The sequence below is a fragment of the Labrus mixtus genome, chromosome 2, assembly GCF_963584025.1.
Source record: "Labrus mixtus chromosome 2, fLabMix1.1, whole genome shotgun sequence".
Classification (NCBI taxonomy): domain Eukaryota; kingdom Metazoa; phylum Chordata; class Actinopteri; order Labriformes; family Labridae; genus Labrus; species Labrus mixtus.
The window spans coordinates 23973401-23991759 of record NC_083613.1 but is presented as its reverse complement, the minus strand read 5'-3'; positions in this window follow the sequence as shown (position 1 = coordinate 23991759).

The following is an 18359-nucleotide window of genomic DNA, read 5'->3' as shown; positions in this document are numbered from 1 at the left end:
GAGATACACAACTCTTCTCCTCCCTCTCTCTCCTTCTGTTTCTCCTTTCACTGCGCAGCCACTGCTGCATGCAGACATGGCAGCAGGGGTCCCTCTGATTTCTGACATCCGTCTACCCCCCCTCCTCCCCTCCCCAGCCATCCCCCACCTCTTCCTTTTTCTTCCCCAGAAGCAAAAAAAAAAGCATCTGACTGTTGAGCTCCATACGGGGGGACAGCATCATGTAGCTTGAGAATTTGAAAGTTATATATGTTAGAAAGGGGGAGGAGGGGGGAATGGAGGGAGAAATCACAGTGCAGTGACTTATTTTGTGTGCATTGTGATGTAATTCCTCAGTATAAAAATACATTGGCAACTTTACTCGACAGGATTTATAAGATAACTCGACAGAGATAATAGATGACTGTCATCTTTATCAGGCAAACTGTACTGCATCACATGGCATACATGCGCTGCACATAAACAAATCCTTAAAAAAAAGAGGTGACAAAAACATTTTGTTATGATCAGCAATTATTTATAATGATGACTTACACTAGCAGAATAATGGAGCCAGCTTTCTTGGTTTGGTTTGTTTCCCTCACTACCTCCGCACCCACTCATACTGTGAAGGTTATTGTTAGTTATTTGGCCACCAAGGCCATGATGCTACAGAACGACCCTATCTAAAATCAATGTTAATTTATACCCTGCTGAACACAGAGGCTGTTGTGGTCTGAGCTTAAGCTCAATAATAAAGACAGAAAAGGCAGCAAGCCTCAAACTCCTAAAGGAGAGAAAACACCAACAGAATGTATTATGCAATACAAAGAAATAAAGCATTACCCTGAAAAGTATAGACTCAGAAATACGATAATAAAGATTTTGACAGGTAGGACAGACAATAGCCTTTCATCTGCTGTGAAATAAGTCACTGCTATTTGTTTGATACAACGTGCAGTAAATATCTGTAATAGGTGTGATCTTAATTTAAGATCATAGCACTACCTTTCCCCTAATATTCTCCAACTGTATGTAGAAGCAAAAAAAGCTTTTGCATGTATCTTCAATGGACAAGGTAAAAAATAGAAGGGAATTTAAAATACACTAAAGACTGGCATATGACGGAACAAAGAGAAGGAACAAAACCAACATGTTTTAAGATTTTTAACACTTTTCTTTTCCATTCACAGGTTTGCGACCCACTGAAAACGGCTCAGCGGCCCACTTTTGGGTCCCGACCCACCAGTTGAGAACCACTGTTTTAGATTATATAATTACCTTTGTTTTAAGCATTAAGAAAAATACTAAACCACGCCTTTGTAGTTAATTATCTAAAACCTAATTCAAACCAGTTAATAAACCATTTGCGGTTACAGTCATGAAAAATAATAAGAGGTCATCAGGTAATGTTATTGTTGTTTATGAAAGATGGCAGGTTCCGTAAAGAAATCATTTGAAATTAACCCCCAAATAAAGACTTTTCCTCATTTTTTATGATACAACTTATGAGGCGACATAAAGGTACTTTTTCTTTGTTTAATTAGGAGATAAATTAAGTTACACAAACATTACAGCCTTTAAATAACTGTACTGGTCAAACCTTGCTGGAGATGCAGGCACTGGGATCATGTGCTTTCTTGTGGCGGAGGGTCTGGATCAGGGTCGGTGCCAAAAACCTAAATGAAGATAAATTGGTCCCTGCAGGAGCAATAAGACAGAAGATGAATCCACTCTGCACAAGGAGGTTTCTTCCTCACTTTCCACTACTCCCTCTATCCTTATCCCCTCATCTCTCTATTGCCACATTCTCCTTGTTTTCCACCCACTTTACTCCCTAAAACCATCAAGATGAATGTTGTCTTCTTCTGTCTTAATGAAAATGTGCTGGCACACACCTACACAAACACACAAACGTGTCTGGACTCGCTCGCCGACACGCGCACACACAAACAAAACACAGCAGAGAGGCGAGGTCTGCGGAGCGAACCATTAACATTCTAATACGTTTCTTTTAAAGGCGACATGTGTTGTCTTATTAAAGCCTGACTGATGGAGGGGGCCAGAGAAAATCAATAGACAATGCACTAGAGATGTAGAATAGTGCGAGTACACGGAGGAGAGGAGAGGAGAGGAGAAGAAAATAAACATGCCCTTTTTAGATATTCAAGGCCCAAAGCCCAGAGAATAGATCCTCACATTTACCCATTCCAATAGCACTTGAGGCCCATTAGAATTTGTGATACACTCCTTCACAGTATTAACTGAGGCAAGCTGATAGTTTGATTCACTGTTGACTCTGAACTGTGTGTTGCATCTGCTGCAGGGTTGCATAGTCAAAGTGCAGGACATGCCACACAACACAGACAGACCTCTCATTTCCACGGTATAAGATAACCACTGCTTGAAGTATCTGCATGTGAAATAATACATCGATGGTTTACATGTGCACTGTCGCATGCATATGCAGTTAGATGTGTGTTGTGTTTTATGAAACAATTTGTGAATCAGTGCGTCAAAGATCAGTGTGCTACATGTGGCAACGACATCAACAGCGAAGGCAACATGAAAGTATTCACCTTCCAGACAGCTACCCCTGTTGAGTACCCTCTCTTTGATTTGAACATGTTGGCAACAGAAATATCTGAAACAGCAGAGAAACACGCCACTGCACACACTGGGTGACAGCACAAGCCAAAAAATAATGAGGACTTGGTGTGAAAAAAAGAAATAAAAGAAATGTAGACTAGAAGATGAAAGATATTATCCTCTTGAAAAACGTTTCGTTTTTTAATGTTAATCAGCAAACAAGTCATAAAAGGCTATGCATAGTACTTTGAGTTGTTCTACTGCTTCAACTACAATTGGTTAGATGAAAACTTCGCTCATATAATCCAAGCTGTGAATCAAAGTGAATATGAACAGTATGAAACTGACATTTAATGAGATGCTAAACGAGGATACTGGATAAAACTGTGAGTAAAAGATAACGCTTTTAAATGAACAACCAAAAATAACATAACACTGACAAGTCCATATGCACATTGACCAATACTTTAGTTGCTACCAATGTCCCTGCTGTCCTCTCTGGCCTTTAAGAAGATTCTTACAGAAAAGTATTCAAATCAAATTCAATCATCACATCTTTTTTTCTAGAATGGAAAAGAACATCTACAGCGACCATCGACTTTAAAATATACATATGAGTATACAAATACTGCATCCACAGGCTTGAGAAACATGTACAGCAGTTTTTTTCCCTTCACACTAGTTGACCTTGCAATATCAACAAACAACTCATGCATGTGAAATAGACTGTATACCGTATGTGCTTGCATTGTTTCTGTCTATGTATTATTTGTATTCAGACTGAGCTTATCATCTAATGGGACCAACAGACAGTGTCTGTCAAAGGTCCACATGAATCCTCTCCACATTCAATGTGAACTGACATCCATCCCCCAAACCTTTGACTCCTCTCCCTTTAGGAGAATCTGGAAAGATGAGCTTATCGATTTCTCATCATGTGTTGTCATGTCGGCTTACAACATCCTCTTTCACTGCACCACTACTTAAAATCAAGTTGTTGACTTTCAGTGTTTTCTAAAAGGGACCCACTCTGTTTCCATGAGTAGAAACTTTTTATTTGATTCGAAGAAGAAATCCAATATCCTTCACATCATCCTGCTGAACAATTGCACTTTAACGCACTACAGTCCGAACATTTACAGAACATGGAGATATTCCAAAGCTATTCATATCTTTTTAGTCTAATAGTTTACACATGAATCGAGAATCTGTAGGCGAGGGGAAAGATTTTGAGAACCATTCTGGTGTCCATTTGGACTCAGAAGTAAATATTTTTCGTTTTACGTGCATTATCTGTTCGCAATAAAACAGTCCATAGGTGAGCAAAAGTGGCAAAAAATCAGTGTCTGTAATGCAAATACTCATTAGCCATCATGTGACGTCGACTTTGCTTTTTATTGATCTCTATAAAACAGACATCTGCATTAAACTACAGTGAAAAGTTTTCCTTGTACATTTTGGTCTCCATTCTTAATCAACTCTGTGACTCTCTGTAAAGAACAAAATGCAAACAGAAGAACAGGTCTTCCCAAAGAATTCCTGTATTGCTTTCATAAGTAGCTACAGCCTCCACTGGATGGGTCCCCCAAAAAAATCACTATCAGACAAATGCTAATTGGAAAGCTAAAAGCATACCTCAAAGCCCATAGGTTCAATACATTATCAGAGTTATTGGTCACTGTGATCATTTCTTCTGTCAATAATAGCCCACTTCCGGGGGGGCTGGTGGCGCAGTGGTTCGTGCGCGCGCCCCATGCATGGAGGCTGCTGTCCTCCAAGCGGGCTGCCCAGTTTCAAATCCAACCTGTGGCTCCTTTACACTGGCTCCCAGTCTGTCAGAGAATAGACTTTAAAATCCTGTTACTGGTTTATAAAGCGCTTAAAGGTTAAGGGCCAAAATACATTAGTGACCTCCTGATTAATTACGAACCATCCAGACCGCTCAGGTCATCTGGAACAGGTCTGCTCTCTGTCCCCAGAGTCAGAACCAAACACGGAGAAGCAGCGTTCAGTTTCTATGCTCCTTATATCTGGAACAAACTCCCAGAAAACTGCAGGTCTGCTGAAACTCTCAGCTCTTTTAAATCGATCTTGAAGACTCACCTGTTTACAGCTGCCTTTAATTAAACAATTTTAATAAGATTTTAAACTCTGCACTGTAACTTTTAACTCTTTTTATATTTTAACTTTATTTATTTCAATTAATTTCATTTGAATTATTTTATTTGAACATATTTTCAGATTTAATAATTTCAGTGATTTTTAAATTTTCTATTTTAATGTTTCTTTTCTTTCCTCTGTCATGATGCTTTTGATGTCTTGTGTGAAGCACTTTGAATTGCCTTGTTGTTGAAATGTGCTATATAAATAAACTTGCCTTGTCTTGCCTTTCCTGCATGTCGTTCCCCACTCTGTTTCCCTGATTTCCGACCCTATCCACTGACCTGTCTCTACAATAAAAGGCACTAAAAGCCCAAAAATAAATCTTAAAAAAAAAAAATAATATCCCACTTCTAAAGGACTTCAGGAAAGTGATGTAATCCATTCATTAACAAACTCCTCTGCAAAAATACTTAACAGAAGTTAACCCACTTTGACAGTCTGAGTAAACCAAACCAAGTGAGTTTCTGCCAAAGCTGGTCTTGTGGGTACCACATTTCCTGGAAATATAGAAAACAAAAGAAGATGCTTTTGACTTTTCCGACTTTAACATTGAAAAATATCTAGGACAGACAGTATACTGCTCCCAGAAGCTCCCAGAATATATTTTCTTCGACAGAATTTAAGACTGCATTTTCACACAGAACAGGGACTCCTTGATCTTGTCACCAATCTATTGTACTGTAGTTGCACTATGCGATTTCATGGCCAATCTCGGCAGGAGGAATGATTACAGCAGTTAAAAGATCTTTGTGTACTGTGGGAGGGCATGTGGGTAGTATTGTTTGAATGGAGAATTTGTTTTATATTTTAAAGCAGCTAGAACATGTGCAGCACAATCCTCATTTTAAAGGAACAAAGACAAGTAAGGTAAGTCGTACGAAAAACTGAACGAGGTCACATTATGACAAAGTCTCCAAGGTACTACTACTCTCTACACTATGAATTTTGATCAAAGAAGTGCTCAAACTATTCACGCAAGACTATATAGTTTTAAGATTTGTTTTTCAACAATTATTGGATCACATTATACCTATCGAACTGCTGAATATGTTAACTCAAAAATACACAAAAAAGGAAGGAAATTCTTCCCTGTAAAACTTTTTTTCTTCTTTTACTTTTTCTGTACTTACAAAAGTCTGTCTGACAAAGAGGAAAAAGAAGGACTGCAGCTCTACTACCAGCGGCTCTGACACAGAGGAAAGGAAATGGCTTTGGGCACTCAATCTCCCCGAGAGGACTAGCGATGTTAAGAGTACAGGAGAGATATGGATTAGCTGTTTCTACTATATCTCAGAATTAGTTTACTGCGAGAGACAAACAAGCCAATGTGCCAAAATCCATGTATCACTCTTACTGAAGCAGTAGGAGTGTTTTCATTACCAAAGGGAATCTCTGGACATTCCTTTATCCAGATTGTTCCTCTATAAGTGCGAATAAGTCCGTCAACAAGGTTCAATACTGAACTAGTCCTCAACTGTTACACACTTCTCTCAATAGAAACAGTTCCATCTGTTAGAAGAGCCCTTATTTCATCTTCTCTTAAAAGAGAAAACAACAATCCATGAACAGAGAAAACCAAGAACCAACTGTGAGCTGTGATGCCTCATTACTCGGCATAAACTTGTCCATATAATAAGTACTTACCAAAATAGAAGTGAAACGTGCATGTTGTTTTTAATAACTTTTCACAAGTTCACAGGTCTATATTGGTAGGTGTTCACAGTTAACACTAAGGACAGCTGGTTAGCTGTTAGTTTTAACTACAACATTTCTCTTAACTCTGCCAGATTCAGAAACAGAAATTAGTATGAATTCAAAAGTTTATGTTATTTGTAACTAAGTGAAAGCTCCTGTGAGGAGTTTCTTTTTAAAACACAGGCTGAAATGCATACTGATGCCTCTATGTGACCTAGAACTAATGCCTGTTAAAGGTGCCACTGAGTAAGTGTCAGAATAGGTGATTAACAGCATGCTGCAGAAACAGACTTTTTTTTTAATTTATTTTTTCTTTTACACATTTTCCACGGCTAAGATTTACAGTCAGAGATATGTTTTACTTCTAAATGAGGGCAGGATGAGAGTTTTCATCAAAGATAAAAAATTTAAAAAAAAAAGCTATGTACAGGACAAGACAGCAAAGAGTAAAGAGAAGCTGCTTAGTTCAAAGTGAAAGTTACTTACAGTAGCTTTTAAAGCCTTGGTCATCACTATATGGTGAGTGGATCTTTATCAAAACTCAGCTTCATCATAAGTGGGCCAACTATTGCTAGGGGAGCACAGGTTGAACATTACCACCCCCCCCCCCCCCCCCCCCCACCCCCCCACTCTCAATCCTACCCTCAGTTTGGTTTTCCAGCTGAAAGTGTTGCAGATGCACTTCTGAAATTTCCCGTAGGATTAAACTCTAAATTTGCTATGTAGACCTGTCTACAGATTGAATTACCCATTCAAAGCACCAGGAGAGTTAAACATACTCTGATGTTCCTTTGTTACTATGCATTCATATCTTCATGTATCTTACAGTGTAATTGTACCTAAATCTAGCTTCCAGATGAAGATGTGTCCTGTCTTTTTACCTGGCTGCAAGATTAAGTTTCCCTCAGAGACAAACTACTTAAAGAGTTGAAGGCCTAAAAGGAAAATGTGCTCTGTATTCCAGCACAAGAAACCCATTATTGAGAGGAATACTCGAAGTTATGAGCATTTTCATGGTTGGAAAACTTACACTGTTAATCAAACAACTGCCAAGCACCAAGCGTCCAAAACAAAACTGTGTACCAGAGCTCTTAATGAGAAAACAAGTCTGCAGTCTTGTTAGTGGTCTGATAAGGCTATATTGCTCTGCAGATGACAAAACCGTTAAATTGGATGAAAAATCGAGTTGAGACCTATGCTACCTGAGGGTGACCACACAGGGGAGGGGACTGTAATACCATAGAATTTACCATCAGTACAGTGCTCTTTAGGACATCTTAGCATGAGAAGACTGGTAAGATGTGTCAACTCAGTCGACACAAATACAAATAACATCAGCAACAAACTAGTAGGAAGAAGTGCAGTATCCAGTCCTCCCAATAAGTCTCAGAGACACTTTTTCATCTTTTTTCTCAATTTCTTTAACCTCTGCATTGCTTACATCTTTTGTCTAGTATTTCTCTAGTTACATCATTCTCAAGTCTACATTTTTTTTGTTCATCATTAGTCTCACATTGACATTTTTTAATGTGTGGGGACCCAGTATGATGAGGTGGAAAGTTTGACAAGAAGAATTCATTAATCTCATGAGGGCAACAATCTCCATGGCAACTCATCAAAACATTGAGATATTTCCCTCAAAACGAAGACCCACTCACAAGACAGAAAGATTGCCTAAGGGACCAACACTTCCAATCCTTGCTTTCAACTCAATGTTTTCTTGATTATTTATTCTTGATTATCCTATTTCCAAACAACCTAAATGCAGAGTTATAATTTAACAGTATGCTATCTAAAGCATATTCTGTACATAGTATTTGTCACATTTTAATCTTTAGTTATATAACAGATACACGGTCACCTGGTAATATGCTTAGTATTAAGTCAGCCATAAACCATAGATCTCAAACCTGCTCCCTGAATTCTCCTGCCACCTTTCATTCCACACACAACTGCTTCATGTGTCATCTGGCTCAAAGCAGCTCCTGTATGTTTAAATAGACTCACCTCAGTTTTTTGGCTTCTTTCAAACAGCCCCCTGGAGCATTCTCAATAGCCATGTAGTGCTAAAAAGCAAAGCAGAAAAGAGGATCAAAATTCCTCATTCAAAAGATAAGACATAAAAAAAACACTCTTTTTCTGTCATTGTGTGCCAAAGCAAATAGCAACATTGCTGTACATAAGAGCTTTCAGAGAGGGGATTTGCAGCAGGATGAGTTCCCTTTGCAAAGGTCAGGCCACCTGCAGGGCACGGAGACAGAGGAGGGTAAGGAGAGGTGTAAAGACATGGTAGATAGAAACAAGGGTTGATTCAGATTCTTAGCTGTCATTCTGTATCTACTTCAAAGTAAGAGCCTCATCCCAAGCCAAAAATAAGACCTCATAACAAAAATAAATGTAAATACACACTAAAAATACAAACATACTGTCTATGCAGCATATTTCCCAAACAGTAAAAAAAAATATTTGAATGCAGAGCACCAATTCATGTGGGTTCTGCCAACTCATAACTGGTGCCAGCCTACAGATGGAGGTAAGGCACAGAGACAGCTGAGTGGAGCAGACCCCTGATCCTGCACTTTGTCAGCTGTGTATGCCCGCTGTCAATCTCTGACAGCGGGCATACACAGCTCCCTGTGCTCCTGTTGTTTCGTCTGGCCCATTTCTTAGGGTAGGGCATGCCTCTTGCTGCAGCTATTTTGCGAATCCATTACAGAGCAATCCAGATTAGCCATGCTATGATGGGTAATTACAGGCTGGCAGCATGCAGGTGAGTCTCTGCTAGGCTACATAAGAATTAACCAGTTGATTCATTGAGTAGCAGTCCCTCATACTGTTGGAATGGACAATGTTTTGGCTCCTCTTTATTGCATTGGTATATGAGCACCAAGGATTCATTCAGTGTAAAACCGAACAATCACCCATTAATTTGGGTCCCCCAATCTTGGTTTATGCATTGTATTATAAGCTCCGCACTTGCTAAACAAGATGGTGATGAAAGGGGAGTCAAGACTTCTTTCATACTCCGAGAGATGGCATAATTAACCTTAAGGAACCTTTGCTCACACTGGGCAGATATGCATGTGTGCTTCGCCTTTCATTCAATTTGTGCACATAATCTGCTTGTAATTACCATCCTATTTGTCAAGGCTGCAGCTAATAATGCTATAAGTGACTTTGACAGCTGTGTGAAATTTTGTAAAAAGTAATAAGATCAGGAGAAAGAGCTCAAATTTAGTGCAGTTATGCAGAAATAGATAGCAAATGTTTTAAATGTATTTAATTTAATGAGTGTCTGAGCCTGTAATTAAAACGTTATTGAGATTATTGTTAATGGTAGCATATTACTTATCAAAATTATGATTTATAAAATTGTTTTGTTTTTAAGTAAAGCTTTAAATAACTATAAAATGACCTGAAATGGATGGGAAATTAGAAAAAGTGAGCAACATGCCTTCTAAATGGTCATACTCATTATCCCCTTTCTTCAAAAAGCATTATATTCTGAGCTTCCTCTGTCACTTGGATGGTCCCTTATTGACTCATTTTTTTTAAATTGCAATGTTTATCAAGGATAATATAATTTAAGAAACTTTTTTTTGAAGCCAATCGCCTTTATTTTGTTCTCCCTTTTATCATTACTTAACCTTCACTTCCCCACAAAAGGCTTAAGAGGTGTCAACAGCAGAGTGAAGTTGTTTTGTTTGAAGCATCCGCGAGACAAGGAAACAGAAACCAGCTAAAGAAACATTTTTTAAAAGCTTAACGGATGCTAAAACTTTTTTCCCTGGCCTCTGATAATAAGATAGTCAAGGAATATGGTAGAAATGTAGTTTCATGTTTCAAAGTAATCTGTCAGGAATAAGTGTCTGCATGTTTTATGTATGATATGGTGTTGCACCGCAGCAATAGTTAAATCAGGTTGAACATTTTGGAAGGTTGAACCTGTGCTGCTCTAAAAGAACCTTAGCTCCATTCTAATGAATGAGAGGGTATGTTTTATTCCACACAGTGCTAAAAGCCCATTTGAAAGCTGTGTCACTCTCGCCCTGACAAGTAGTAAAACTTCCTGTTTTACAATCCTGTAGATGCATTTCAAGAAGGATTTCCTTAGGAAGGGGAGGTTTTCTGTGAGGTTACTGCCTAGAGGTTTACATTTTTTGTTGTGTTTAAGCTTGTATAAATGAATTAAGTAATACATTTTTTTGCAACACTAGCCATTTAGCAAACAATTTGAGTAGAAACATAGTGAACTTACTATGTTTTAACTTGTGGTCATATGAGTAATTTTCAATTTAGTGAGCAAGTTCCATCCAACTATCAAATCTATCCATCCATCTCCACTAATCCGGGGCTGGACCTTGGTAACAGCAGGCTAAGCAACTTGACCTGGACTCCTCCGGTGGAATAAAGAGGTGTTCCCTGGCCAGGTGGGATGTATAATCCCTCCAGCACACTCTGGGTCTACTCCTGGGTGTCCTCCATAGTTAGATCCGCCTGGCTTCTTTTAATGTGAAGGGGTACCATCTATATTCCGAGCTCCCTCTAGGTGTCTGAGCTCCTCACCCTATCGCTAAGGCTGAGCCCAGACACACTTTGAAGGAAATTGATTTCAGCCGCTTGAATCTGCGATCTCATTCTCTTGGTCACTACCTAGAGATCATTACCATAGGGGATGGTTGGAATGTAGATGGGACTGATAAACCTTTGCTTTAAGGATGCTTCCTTACCACAACTGTCAGGTGCAGCAAATGCATTCCTGATGATGCTGCACAGACCAGTCTGTCAATCTCATGATCCATGTTACCTTCAGTTGTAAACAAGACCCTGAGATACTTAAACTCTTTCACTAGGAGCAGAGACTTACCGTAGCAGGAATGAGCAATTCACAATTTTCTGGGGGAGAACCATGTCTTGAGAAACTTGGAGGTGCTGACCCTCATCCCAACCACTTAGCACTCGGCTGCAGCTCCCCCAATACCTGGCTGAGGTCCCAATAAGGGATTTGGCCGGCTGATGGCCCCCTTCCCACTCTGCGTGGAAAGGGGGCTCTCTGCTAATAAGCAGACTGCTTTCTACTCCTGGTATTTTCTCATCCCACCGAAAAAAGGATGGGAATTTCTGTCCCATATTAGATCTGAGGGGACTCATTAAACATCTCAGACATTTGCTGTTGAAGATGTTGACTGTCCCGAGGATGAGAGAGTCCATCTGAAGAGGGAATTATAGACGCTATCCAGCAGGTATATGCAGGCATTTATCCCTCTGGTTTGTGGACACACTGTCCCCAAAGGATGGCGGCATCTGGCGCATTGTTGCTTACAGCGTCTCTGAGTGAGATCTTCACTGCTGCCACTTGGTTTGTCCCTTCTAGGTTTTTACAGGTTCTACCAAATTAATGTGGCTTCGAGCAAGTCCTTCTGAGAACAGGTGATTAGAATAACCCAGCAGTAAAAACTTTGGACGCTTTTTCATTCTGGCGTTGCAGGGCAGACTAGCCTTGGTGGCATCTAGCGCCTGGGCTTCAGGTTGCAGTCACAGGGTACTAGCTGGCCTAAGGATGTGTATTTAATGTACATCTGTATATACTGTAGTTCGTTTACATCAACGATGGTATATAAATATATATATATATATATAACAGAGTGGAGAGATAGTCTTGTTACAATGGAGAACATATCGTTATAGCATGGTTCTGTAAGTGAAGAAATTATCTCTAACAGTGACAATCTGATACTGGTAATGCAGTGGATGAGTTAAATGGTCCCCATAGTTTCCCATTTGCAGTAATCAGATGGAGAGGCTATATCCAGCTGAGTGGTTAATGCTGCAGACACCAGTCTCAACTGATGATGTTAATCATCTCCCGTAGACAAAAATGTACATTTACTGGATGCTTGATTATTAAAATCATGGACAATGGAAGATGAATAGTCAGGTTTCAAAATTCCATAGAAATGGCATCTTCACTACAAGTCTCAAATAAGGACATTATAATGCATGACAAATGTTCCCATTGTTAATGTAATTTTTAAATTCTGTGATCCTACATGTTGCTGCCGTCTTGGCCAATGAAAGTTTGGAGATATAGACACTGGAGATATTGGAAAAAATATTCCGGTTTGCAATACTAGTCACACTTAGTTGTCAGAGTAGCTGATAACTTTGAAATGTGATGAATGAACCATACGAATACCTGAAATACTTAAGAGTTAAGTTTCAACCCATTTGGCCTACTGATTTAATTTAAGTTTGATATAATCAGTCGGCAAAGTTAGACAGAAATTTCCTTACAAACAAAGATTCCTGAAGGTGCTGGGTTTAAGTTTCATAAGTACGTTCAGCTTGGTGATCCTTGAAACCATTTCTTCCCAGTTGGTAAGAGGAAAGCTAGTTGAGAATTTCATCCTCTTCTCTCAACTGACAGCTGCTAATGGGACAGTGTTTCTGCACTGTGTACTTAGTGTGCTCTCAATGAAGCTGATTGTTGGCATTATGCTCAGCATACTCCAACTGGGATAAAAAGGGTGATTATTCATAAGTAGAAGAAATTTCAAGAATAAGACTATTGGCATTTATTGTAAGGTTCCACTTTGTAAAAGTCTGTGTCACAGAAAACAAAACAAGATAAAGAGATAAAGCATAGAAAAATTTAACTGTGGCAGTTACTCTTGTTTTGCACACAGTTCAGGCACTTTTTTGAGCTTCAAAAAGTTGTCATAAAACAAGAAAACACTGAGTGTATTACCATGTCAAAGTAACAGTTATACAAAATGTAGCTTTTTCTGCGTTCCAGATCTTGAGTTGACTTTTCTAATATACTGTAACCCTCTAAAAAAGTTTTATGGTAATCATGCAAAAACACATTTTTTTCTTTCATAAATGCTCTCCAATAACTAAATCTGCTGATGGGACGATGCAGAGTAACAATCCAATATTAGCCTGACACTTCAGAAATAGCAGCCGTGTAGCCCTTTGTATTGCCCTTTTACTTACGAACTTTAAGTTACTTGCTTGAGCCAGATAGTGTAGCTATACAGTCAATTATAACAGAATAAGGACATATATAATCTTGGAGTAAGTAACGCTTCTGTCAGGAGATCTTTATTTTTTTGCGATATAAATATATTTTTTTGCGATAAATATTTTTTTGTATTTTTACAACACTGCTTGACAATGTAATGTTAGATGGATCAACCCTAATGGTTGATCCATCTAACATTACATTCTCTATTGAATCACAATATGTGTTTTATTGCAATAATTCATTATCGCAATAAAAGTTTAATTGTAATTAACAATTGTGATCAAATTCAATCGGCACAAAATCATATTTTCCTCGCACCACATAACATCATATGACATTGTGAGTTACCTTTCCAGCCGTATTTGCAATACTCGTATCAGTTTTGAAACAACTTTACCATGAAGTACACAGGTATTAATACCTTCCTCTGACCTTGTAAACTCCATTGCATTACCTATGCTGGCTACAAAGAGAAAACCCCATACTGCCATCTTCTCCCTGATACCATTTTGCAGCTGTTGTCTGATGGGAGCAACATTGGGCCCATTGTTAAACCTGAGATGCACATGGAACCTCTCTCCCCCTATCATTCCTCCCCCTACATCGTCAGCTCCACCACTAGACCTTTGGCTCTCCCTGATAAAATATTTAAGATCTGCCATGATTAAAGTGCATCCTCCTCACCTTGGCAGCAAAATCCATTAACCCCAGGAGAATCAATTCCATTGATTTCAATGATAGAGGCTGGAATATATGTGTGTGAAGGGATGAGTATGAGGTGAGAAGGAACAGGGTGAGACATACAGCATGGAGATGAGGAAGCGAGGGTATAGGCAGGAGGGGGACAACTTTTTACTCAATGCTCACGCCGTCAAGCTCCTGTATGAAAAATGCATGGCACATCAGTCAGGAACACAATTATGTGCATGGCTCAGAGGATTGAGGCAATGCATGTAGGCCTCCTTGACACAAGCACTCAGGTTGCTCCAACAGTGCAAGGCAGCTAAACACAGCAAAGCATAGTTCAGGTTAGCAAGAGGTTAGTTGGAAGAAAGGACACAAAAATGCTCGAACGCGATAAAAGAAAAGGCATGGAAGAGTTTGCGCTGAAAAATGTGTGCTAATGTCTTCTTTCCCATCATCGCAATAACATCACTTTTTCTCACACAGTGCAGCAGAAGGTGAGCTTCCTCAATCACTCTGTTTCACCTGTAGAGCTCACAACAGCTCACAGTTTATCACAAGCACTAATCTTCTTCTATCGTTCTTGAAAAATTATGAAAAGCTTTGATGTCTGCGGTAAGATACCTAATTTTGAGTTCAAGTCCCCTAAGGATGGTTGTTATGTAGTTCTGAATATAATTGTAATCATCAGTCATTTCATTCAACACTGGCTCGTTCTTACAACTATGAATTAATTGGAGAGTGTACTGATTTAATAAAGAAAAAAAAAGCTTTCTAGGAACAAAATTGCTTTTATGTTGCTTTTTCCAGAGATTATATCCCTTAAGAACATTAACTGGATCTGTTTGGGGCTTTCCTATTTGTTGAACTTTTCATGATTAAAAGAAAATATTAGGAAAGTCCTCATTTGTGCCCCTGATCCTGATATGGGTCCGTTAATGATGGTTAATTGCTGTATTCAATTCTTTTCTCCCTCCTCCACACTAGCATTAGCTTGGCCTGTTTACCCTCCCAAGGGCCATCAGCTCTGTCTCGACCTCCCTTTTGTCCCTTTGACAGTGCAGTCATAGTGGCCACGGTAACCCGGGTCTACAAAGGACCTGACCCCTGCTGGCACATGCTGTGTACTACAACCCCTCACCTCAATACATTATATTTGCGTCAGAGAACAGAAAAGTAGCGTTTGTATTTTCAACAGTTTTAAAAATCATACCGTCGGGATTTCTAAATACCCTGGTATACCTCAATACCGTGATATCGCTATATCGATATATATTTTCATTATACATGATTAGTTTTGTCTGCTGCAGACATGGAAAATGTTCAAAGACTATTTCTCTGGAAGTAGCAGCAGTATCACTGAGACCCTACTGTATCTAGCAAAGACTGCACATTTCATCTGTGCATATGGGATAAAAGGCTTAAGACACTCGTGCGTAGGCCAATGTGCAAGCACAAAGGGCAAACAAAAGCACATCAGACAGACGGAGGTGGATGAAGCCTGAGACGCATTGAGCAGATTCAGCTTCTCATTCAGCTGAAACCTCAGAAATCAACACATAATTTGACTGTATAAAATAGAAATGTAATGTCTCATTTTTATGGAAATAAAAACATCATATCAGGTATATAAAAGTACTTAGTCTATCTCTCTCCAATTTCTACCTATATCACCTGTATACGCATTGCGTCACAGAAGAATATAGGGAGGCCTAGTCAGTCAGCACTTCTTAACTAAATCTTTTTTCCATCACTGAGCAGCAGTGGGGCAGTTGGCCACAGTTGGGTGTGTTTTTTTTTTCAAGCTGCAAACCCTCCTGTCAGTTTGTTGACAGGCTGTTCCAATGAAGGATGGCCACAGGGTTTCCTCAGCTAACTAGCAAATCAAGTCCTCCTTCCATGAAGAAGCTCAGTGTTGCTTACCAAACCCCCATCACAGCACTCACTCAAAGACTCTTTGGAAAGTCAGTGCAGCAAAGACACACGGTTGTTGAGCAATCTCCTTTTAGCCATTCTACTCTTTAAGCTAGTTGTTTTCAGCCTTCTTGGAACACCCCCTACTTGTATCTAAGAAACGCTGAGCCATCCTAGAACCCACAAAAATATCATACATTGCTGTCAAAAATTAACGTACATTTTTTACTGATTTTAGTGATAAAATTCCAACAGAAAAGACCTACAAACACTTTATTTCACCGAAAGACCTTTGAAAAAAAAGAAGTATTATTTACAGGGTGAACTGCATGTGTGAACGCAATAAGTCACAATTTTCCCTCTGACTTTATCCGGAGTTTCTGCTGCCAGCCTAGAATTTTCCACAGAAAGTCTGAGTGAGCTGATGTGAGAACACTGCCGGATGTAATCAGAAGAATTAACCTCAAGCAAGTGGGAGAAATGTACAGTATTTCCTGCAAGTGGTGCAAAGGTACAGATTGTATGCACGCGACCATTCATATGTCTTTGCTTGTCCGGTAATTAAAATGGCTGCATTATGTTTTCTGTTCACCATTTTGTTTTTCTTTGCTCTATTGTGAATATTGTGATTATGTTTAACTACACATAGCATTGATATGAAGGCTAATACTCTCAATTAAATGTTGTGCAACTGGCTGTTAGTAAAAGTGTCTGTGTAACATTTGGCTCATGTGAATTTGTCTATCTTTGTGTTATCTTTTTACAAATAAAAATTATTATTGAGATATATATTTTTTCTAGATCCTTGCTTGAGTTGTACTTACTCTCTGATATACATCGCTTTGGATAAAAGTGAATTGTAGAATATCCTGTATCGGCATTTAAATAAAAAATTGAAAAATAAAAAAAAATCTAGATATGATTTTTGATCCATATTGCCCAGTCCTACAATCCATCTACCCATTCAGTATATGAAGTTAAATTACTGTTTTTTTGTTTTTTTACTAACATCTGAACTGAAGTAGTTCAGATACAATATACCCTTACAATCTTTACACATTTAGTAAAGCTCATGGCTTATGAGAATAAACTAACCTTTTCATAATTTTATTAAATTTCTGTGTCTGTTTTTTGAAAATATTAATAATCTCAGATTGATATTCAAAATCAAAATTCCCTCTCATTAAGGCACTACTTATTGAACAGAACATCCACAGCTGCTTGGAGAACATTAAGTGTATCACAGCTATAATTTGTTAGATGAAAGTGCAGCAGTGAGCAGGCACACACCGTAAAAGCAAGTGATGTAGTGCGGTGGTATCCACTGATCAAGGATATAAAAGTCAATTAGCATCTGTTAGGACATGACAAGCTCCAGTCAAGTATATAGAGTGCCAATTAAGTCGCCTACACTTATGATTAGAGATATAATTGGTTAAGCAACTTTGTTCCACAGGAGGTAATTTAACATTCCTGTTTGCTCATTCATTAAGAATTACAAGTAAACCTAGTGAACAGTGTAAAATGCACTGGCATGCACAAGACAAACATCCTTGGCTAAGGTGGTTATCTATGGCAAACAGGTGGGAGGGGATTACTATTTCATTGGACTGGTAAGTAGTGTAGTGTTAAAGGTCCCATATTATGCTTTTTCTGGTTTTATATGCTCTTTAGTGCATTTTCCAAGTGTCCTGGGCATGTTTAGCCCAGGACATGCTGTTAGCTGCAGCATTAGCCGCATGTAACGCTCGGTTCTAGCCCCCCTCAATAAAAATTTGTCAGTGCGGCGTCATTGTTAGTGTGAGATCACTGATCTAAGCCCATTGGCAGTTCATGTTGCATGCCCGTTAACTTCTGTAGCACGCCCACGATATGCCGTAGCCTGCGGTAGCACAGCAGTGCTAAGGTGCTAATGTTTATGCTCCCCTCGGACGGAGCCAGTGGCTGCATTCCCAATATGGTGAAAGAGGCGGTACATTTCCGAGAACCGTGCTGAGCAACTGACCAATAACGACAGAGCGGATCGGCAGACCAATCAGAGCAGACTTGGCCCACGTGGGGCTCTGCAGTGTGGGCTCAGCAGAGTGTAGCTGACGGACTCAGAGCGTAGAGGGAGCAAGGAGGAGCAGTACATGAAAACAGACATTTTTTTCGGACTTTAGCTATTGTGAACGTACAAAAGTAGGTACATAGATTAAATATATACGAACCCCAAAAAGGGCATAATATGGGGCTCTTTAAGTCTGGTGATGCTGTTAGAGCACACTCACTAGTTTCCTATGTGCATGAGGCTGTTTCATCTGTTCTT